The sequence below is a fragment of the Furipterus horrens genome, unplaced genomic scaffold, assembly GCF_987537825.1.
Source record: "Furipterus horrens unplaced genomic scaffold, mFurHor1.1.pri manual_scaffold_3, whole genome shotgun sequence".
Lineage (NCBI taxonomy): Eukaryota > Metazoa > Chordata > Mammalia > Chiroptera > Furipteridae > Furipterus > Furipterus horrens.
Window position 1 is genome coordinate 108,215,449 of NW_028327173.1, and position 7,711 is coordinate 108,223,159.

Consider the following 7,711-nt stretch of genomic DNA (forward strand, 5'->3'; position numbering starts at 1 on the left):
GCGAGTCCCTTCTTGCCTGCAAAGTTTCTTTTGAGAAATCAACTGATAGTCTTATAGGCACCCCTTTGTAGGTAACTCTCTGCTTTTCTCTTGCTGCTTTTAAGATTCTCTCTTCATCTTGAATCTTTGGCATTTCAATTATGATGAGTCTTGGCGTGGTCCTCTTTGGGTCTAACTTGTTTGAGACTGTGCTTCTTGGACATGTATGTCTATTTTCTTTGCCAAATTTGGGGGGTTTTTCTTCATTGTTTTTTTACATAAGCTTTCTATTTCTCGCTCTTCCTCTTCTTCTTCTGGAATCCCTATGGTTCAGATGCTGGTATGTTTAAAGTTGTCCCAAAGGTTCCTAAGCCTCTCCTCATTTTTTTCAACTCTTGTTTCCTCATTCTGTACTGGTTGACTGTTTTTTTCTTCCTTATATTCCAAATCATTGATTTGGACCCCAGTTTTCTTCCCTTCACCATTGGTTTTGTGTGGATTTTCCTTCATTTCATTTAGCATAGCCTTCACTTCTTCCCTTATGCGTTTGCCTTACTTAAGCATATCTGTCAAGCCTGTGGGCATATTTATCACCAGTGTTTTGAACTCTATGTCTGTTAGGTTGGCTATCTCCTCATCACTTAGTTCTCCTGCTAGAGTTTTGATCTGCTCCCTCTTTGGGGGCCATATTTCACTAATTCCAGTGGCTCTTCCATATGAGTAACTTGTCTTATCTCATTGCTACAGATTTTCCTAAATTATCTCAAACAAGCATCATCTGGCCTCAGTATGCCCCATGCCTATTGCTAAAACAAACAGCTGGTCTTAGCTCACAGCTTTGACTCACATGGACACCTCCAAGACTAGCACAAGTAACAGCCAATTGCAGATCCATTTTTAGCTTATGCCAGGTGGCCCTGGAAAGAACACAGGTGAACCCAAAGAGGACCACACCAAGACACATCATAATTAAATGCCAAAGGTTAAAGACAAAGAAAGAATCTTATAAGCAGCAAGAGAAAATCAGTTAGTTAACTACAAGGGAGCGCCCATAAGACCGTCTGTTAATTTCTCAAAAGAAACTTTGTAGGCTAGAATTGATAGTCAAGAAATATTCAAAGTGATGAAAAGCAAGGAACAACAATGAAGATTACTCTATCCAGCAAAGCTATCATTTCAAATAGAAAGACAGATAAAGAACCTCTCAGAAAAAAAGGAGTTCATCATCACCAACCCAGTATTATGTGAAATGTTAAAGGATCTTCTTTAAGAAGAAGAAGGTCTAAACTATAAACAATAAAATGGCAATAAGTACATATCTATCAATAGTGGAATCTAAAAAATAAGATAAACAAGGAGAAAAGAAACAGAATCATAAATATAGAGAAAATTTTGATGGTTGCCAGATGGGAAGGTGGGGAGGGTGGGTGAAAATGGTGAAAGGATTAAGAAGTACAAATTGGTAGTTACAGTATAATCATAGGGATGTAAAGTATAGCATAGGGATTAGAGAGTCAAAGATCATACAAGGATTGTCCTGAAAACATCCTACCATTGTTAATACAATGAGAATGGGTTCTGTGACACTGATGTAACTGGCATCCCAGGAGAGTGAACTGAAATGCGCATGTGTGAATAATGATGACTTCACTAAACTAGTCAGTGAAAGCAGTAGACACTTTTGAGTGAGGATGTGTATTGTGTGGCTGTTGCATTCAAAATGACTGAACAAGTAGAGCAACGAACCTGCAGCAAATTTTGTGTTAAGCTTGAACATTCCTCCACGGAAACTATTTGGATGATTCAGAAGGCCGCAGCTAGGGGCAACTGGTGATTGGCAGCTTCATCATGACAACGCACCTGCCCAAGCATCACACATCTCATGCAGTTTTTTTGTGAAACATTAAATCATCCAGGTGACTCAGCCCTGTACAGTCCAAATTTGGCACCCTGAGACTTCTGGTTTTTTCTAAAACTAAAATCACCTTTGAAAGGGAAGACATTTCAGACTGTCTGTGAGATTCAGGAAATATGGAGGGGCAGCTGTTGGCAATTGGGAGAACTGTGTGAGGTGCAAGGTGCCTACTTTGAAAGGGACTCAGGTGTCATTTTCCCATGTACAATGTTTCTTGTACCTTCTTCAATAATTGTCTCTATTTTTTTTATTACATTGTTGAATACTTTCTGGACAAATCTCATATATGCATGACCTATGGACATGGACAAACAGTGTGGGAATTGCCTGAGGAAGTGGAGGTAGGGGCTGGGTGGAGGTGAGCAAAGGGGGAAAATTGAGACAACTGTAATAGCATAAACAATGAAATATAATTTAATTTAAAAAGTAAACAAAATATTTGACTAAAAGATGGCTTATGAAAATCATTGATGAAAGAGAAAATAAAATTGGATGACAAACTTATTATAATATCCAGGAACTGAAAAATTCTGTTGAAAATGCAGAGAACTTTCTTCTTTGTTTAATACTAGAAATATTGGGGAAAGGATCTTCATGCAGATAATGCCACAAGTCACACTGGAAAAGCACAAGGCATTGTTACGTGCTCAAGCAGCAGCACCCTATCACAGTAACAGAATGGTATTTCTCCCCTTGAATATATGTATGTTTGACAAGTACAACACAAAGTGTTTTGAAAGAGATTTTCAAGAGAAGAACCAAGATTAAAATGTGAGAGACCTAATATATGTCATTGCTAGCTAGTCACACTTGTGCATAAAGCATACTAGATCCTTTCACTAAAGTATTCTTTTGAAAGCATTTCCTACTTCTCTTCAGGACTATTCTGAAAAGATTCAACAAGTGGATTTGGTATATTCCACCCATCTCTAAAGTATAAAAATGCATTATTGCCATAATCTTTGTGTATTGAGTCATGGGTAAAAATATATTAAAGTAATTTCATGACACTGAAAATAAGCAATTTGGTTAGGAGAAAACATAGAGTATCATCTCTGTGATCTTGAAGTAGGCCAAGATTTTTTTGAAACAGAACTTCTATTCCCTGGAAGATACAACTGAGAGTAAAAAGGCAATGCACAGAGTAGGGTAAGATATTTGCCATATGTATACCTAATAAAGGACTTGCAGCAAGAATATATAAATAACTCTGATGAATCAACAGGAAAGAGAGACAACCTAGTAGAAAAATTGTTACCAGACAGGGACCTGGCCCTGAATGAGTCTGCCTAGGGCCAGCTACAGAGAGTGTGTGGGTTCTTGACTTTGTGTAGGAAAGATTTCATAACACAAGTCCAGGTAACTATAAAGATGCATTTATTAAAGCTGAGGACAGTAAAATAAGGAATATCTTAGCACAGAAGAAGCAACAGGAGAACCTAGGCTGGGCTTCCTTAGCTCACTGGGAAGCAGAGAAAAAGGGGCTTTGGGGACAGGATCAAGGGATTAGCCTGGGACAAGCTGCTAGATTCCCATAGCCTTAGAGTTTAGGAGATATGTGCCTGTGAAGAAAGAATTGGGGGAAGAAGAAAGGAAAGGAAATGGTGCAGGCTGCTCCATAGAGGGACAGCGCACACCCTGGGTCATTTGTCTTGAGGCTTTTATCTCTGTCTTGCAGGCCAGAATCTTAGGGCAGGTTTCATGGGAGGGTTTCAGTAGAATACTCATCTGTTCTCCTGGTGTGCCCTTTCAGGGTCAGTGTCTCCACTGACTGATCAGTGGCAGGCCAGTGGGTCTTTAGTCATTTAAGTTGGTTTTGGCATCATCTACCTGGTTTTGCTGCTTTTGGGGGCCTGGTGCTGAAATACAACTGAGGCCTAGATGTTATCTCCAGGGAAAAAATGCCAGAAGAGGAGAGATTATCCTAAGGGCAAGGTCCTTGTTTTCTTAGTTTTACCTCCTGCTAGCACTCATGCCTTTGCTCTGGTGACAATCTGTACCTGGCTGTAAATTGCTCTGCCATTGTGTTCACCTTCCAAGGAGTTTTCCTAGCCTCTTAGTATCCTGTCTCAAAATGAATAAACAGAATAGTGTCCATATGTCCACCAAAAGATAAGTATCACAATGCTCACAGCAGCACTTTTCATAATAGCCCTAAGTTGGAAACAATCCAACTGCCCATCAACAGAAGAATGAAAAATTGTGGCACAGTCATACAATTAAATACTATACAGCAATATGAATAATCCACAAGCACACAAGCAATAACGATTTATCTCATAAACATAATGCTGAACAAAAGAAGCCAGACTTAAAGAATACATATGCCTGATTCCACTTGTGAGAAACACTCACAATAAAACACTGGGACACAGGACTTAAGCAGTAGACAAGGCATTGTTTTTTCACAGGTCTGCTGAGCCAGACAGCCAGCCATATCAGGGACACGCGTGTGTGTCCGGAAGCAGACACATAAACTGGTTTTATACTAATGTGAGTAGCCCCTTCCTTCCCTCTGCCCCCTTCTCCCTCGTTTTTCCATTTGCTGGATAATCCGGAGTTACAATCTAACGCGATTAACTAAATTAACTGAGGGTAGTGATTAACTAAGGGTACTCTGGTTATAGGTCTGTCTCCAGCTCTCCTTTGAAATTTTCCTAACTTGTTTGCTGGGCTGTCTAGCTACATTTTCCCATTTCCCTGTGTTTGGTGATGAATATCTCCCCGTTTGATCTCAGAGGCATTCGTGCTAAGCTGTGGTATGTCCCTTCCTGACTTGTAAGTGTGCTAATACTGTTGACTCTGACTCGGAGACCCCGTGATTCAAGATTTAATTACATTTGCCCTTTACCGCTAATTATTTCCTCCTGGTTTGAGAGTCACCAGTTTCCTTGTCCCTTACACAGTCACATGAGGTACAAAACAGGAAAAACTAATCTGTGTTGGCAGAAGTCAGAAATACCCCTGAAAGAAAGATGACTAGGGATTAGGAGGGGACATACAAGAGGCTTTTGGTGTGCTGGAAATATTTATTTCTCAATCTGGGTACTGATTACCAGAGTTCTAGATGGATATTATACTTTAATAAAAAGTTAAAAGAATAACTTGGATATATAAATCCAGATTCATAAGAAGGTATTACTTATCTCAGTAACTGTCCCTCTATGAATCTATAAAATCAATAGTACTACAGCTTATTTATACAACCTCTTATTCACTAAGAAGTGTGCTAGGTGCTTTACATACACTGACTTGCTTTTGTGAAACAAATTATTTTATTTTATTTTCTCATTTGCTATTGCTAACATAAATAAGCTCTTTTCCATGTATTTATATTTTATCAAGCCCCTTGGCTGACACTATTGATTTTGTTTTGTTTTTTGTTCCATATGTATATTCATTTTTGTGTTAAAGAAGTTTCATATTATTTCTGTTGTATCAGGATTTTAAATTTACAATGGCTGTATCAAGTTCCTTTCTAACCTCTAAAATATAGATTTTCTGCCTTTTCCCCACACTAAAATCACCTGTGAAAGGGAAGAGATTTCAGAGCACCCATGAGATTCAGGAAACTACAACGGGGCAACTGATGGCAATTAGGATAACTGTGTGAGGTACCAAGGTGCCTACCTTGAAGAGGACTGAGGCATCATTGTCCTATGTACAATGTTTCTTGTATCTTGTATCTTCTTCAATAAATGTCTCTATATTTTATAATACATAGCTGGATACCTTCTGGACAGACCTTGTACAGCTACAATTATTTGTTTTTATAGTTAACTAAAGAATTATAATTTAAAATATATATACATATATCTAGATTTTTTCCAGTTTCAATAGATCATAGACAAAGGACATGTCCCATAAGGGACTTCTGGCCAAGATGGTGGCCTAGACAGACACACTGCATCTCTCTCGACAACTAAGAAGGAATACAACTACTGTACCTCAAAACTAGAGACAACCAGAAGTTCCAGAAAATCAAGCTGCACGGAAGTCCAAAAAACAAAGATATAAAGAAGAAATACTCATGCAGGCATGTAGGAGAAGTGGAGCCAAGGCAGAGAGGATGTGGTGTGGTGGCAGCAGCAGTGGTGGCAGTGGCAGGCTGCTGTCACATACTTTAAAAATCAGGAGGGACACCTGGAGAGTGCTCCAAGCACCAGACTAGATCACGCAGCTCACGGTCCAAGAACCAGAAAAAATAAAGTCTCATTGTTTCTGACTGTGCAAACCAGTGGAGATTGGGGCAGAGGAAGAAACAGCCGGTCTCTCAGCAGAGTCTGCTTGTTTAAAGGGCCCCCATGGTCCTAGAGCATCCACAGACCCACCCATTCTGGGAATGATGGCCAGGGCAACAACTAGAGAGGCACCAGCCCCATACAAAGTGGGAGAAGTGCCTGGAAAAGGGATGAGTGCTGAGCAAGCGACATTGTTCCCTCTCTGACTCCTCCCCTCCCATACAGCGCCACAACGTGGTGAAACGGGTTTCCCTGTACTGATGAATACCTAAGGCCCTACCCCTTACAATGTAACAGGAGCAACAGCTTACCTAAGACACAGAGGCAAACAAACACAGGAGCCTGTCAAGGTGAGGAGACAGAGAAGCATGGCCCAAAAGAGGGAATGGATCAAGGTTCCAGTGGGAGAACTAAGCTATGAGGAGATAGCAAACCTAACAAACGAGGAGATGGCCAACCTAACAGACATAGAGTTCAAAACACTGGTGATAAAGATGCTCAGAGGCTTGACAGATATGCTTAAGTATGGCAAATGGATAAGGGAAGAAGTGAAGGCTATGATAAATGAAACAAAGGAAAATCCACACAAAACCAATGGTTAAGGGAAAGAAATCTGGGTTCAAATCAATGATTTGGAACTTTAGGAAAAAAACAACAGTCAACCAATACAGAATGAGGAAACAAGAGTTGAAAAAAATGAGGAGAGGCTTAGGACCCTCTGGGACAATTTTAAAATTGCCAACATCCAAACCATAGGGGTGCCAGAAAGAGAAGAGGAAGAGCAAAAAATTGAAAACTTATGTGAAAAAATAATGAAGGAAAAACTCCCCAAATGTGGCGAGGGAAATAGACATACAAGTCCAGGAAGCACAGAGAGTCCCAAACAAGCTAGACCCAAAAAGGACCGCACCAAGACATATAATTAAATGCCAAATGTTCAAGAGAAAGAGATAATCTTAAAAGTAGCAAGAGAAAAGCAGAGCGTTACCTACAAAGGGGTGCCTATAAGACTATCAGCTGATTTCTAAAAAAAAACTTTGCGGGCAAGAAGGGACTGGCAAGAAGTATTTAAGGTAATGAAAAGCAACCAAGATTACTCTATCCAGCAAAGCTATCATTTAAAATGGAAGGGCAGGTAAGTGCTTCCCAGACAGGATAAAGCTAAAGGAGTTCATCATCACCAAGCTATTATATGAAATGTTAAAGGGACTTACTTAAGGAAAAGAAGATCAAAATTATGAACATTAAAATGACAAACTCACACCTATCAACAACTGAAAATAAAAAATAAGAACAAAATCCAACTAAGCAAACCAGAAGAGGAACAGAATCATAGGTACAGAGATCATTCGGAGGGTTATCAGCTGGGGGAGGGGAGGGGGAGAAATGGGAAAATGGTGCAGGAACTAAGAAACATAAGTGGCTGGTACAAAATTGACAGGGGGAAGTTAAGAATAATATAGGAAAGGGTGAAGCCAAAGAACTTATATGCACGACCCATGCTCATGAACTAAGAGGGGGTGGGATTGCTGGAGGGAAGCAGGGTACTGGGCAGAGGGGAGCAAAAGGGAAAAAA

General features: G+C 39.9%; 1 pseudogene; it reads left to right on the plus strand.

The window, feature by feature from the left end:
* The first annotated feature begins 2,333 nt into the window (after positions 1-2,333).
* LOC150015713 (NADH dehydrogenase (ubiquinone) complex I, assembly factor 6 pseudogene) lies at positions 2,334-2,889 on the plus strand (annotated as a pseudogene).
* The last annotated feature ends 4,822 nt before the right edge of the window (positions 2,890-7,711 follow it).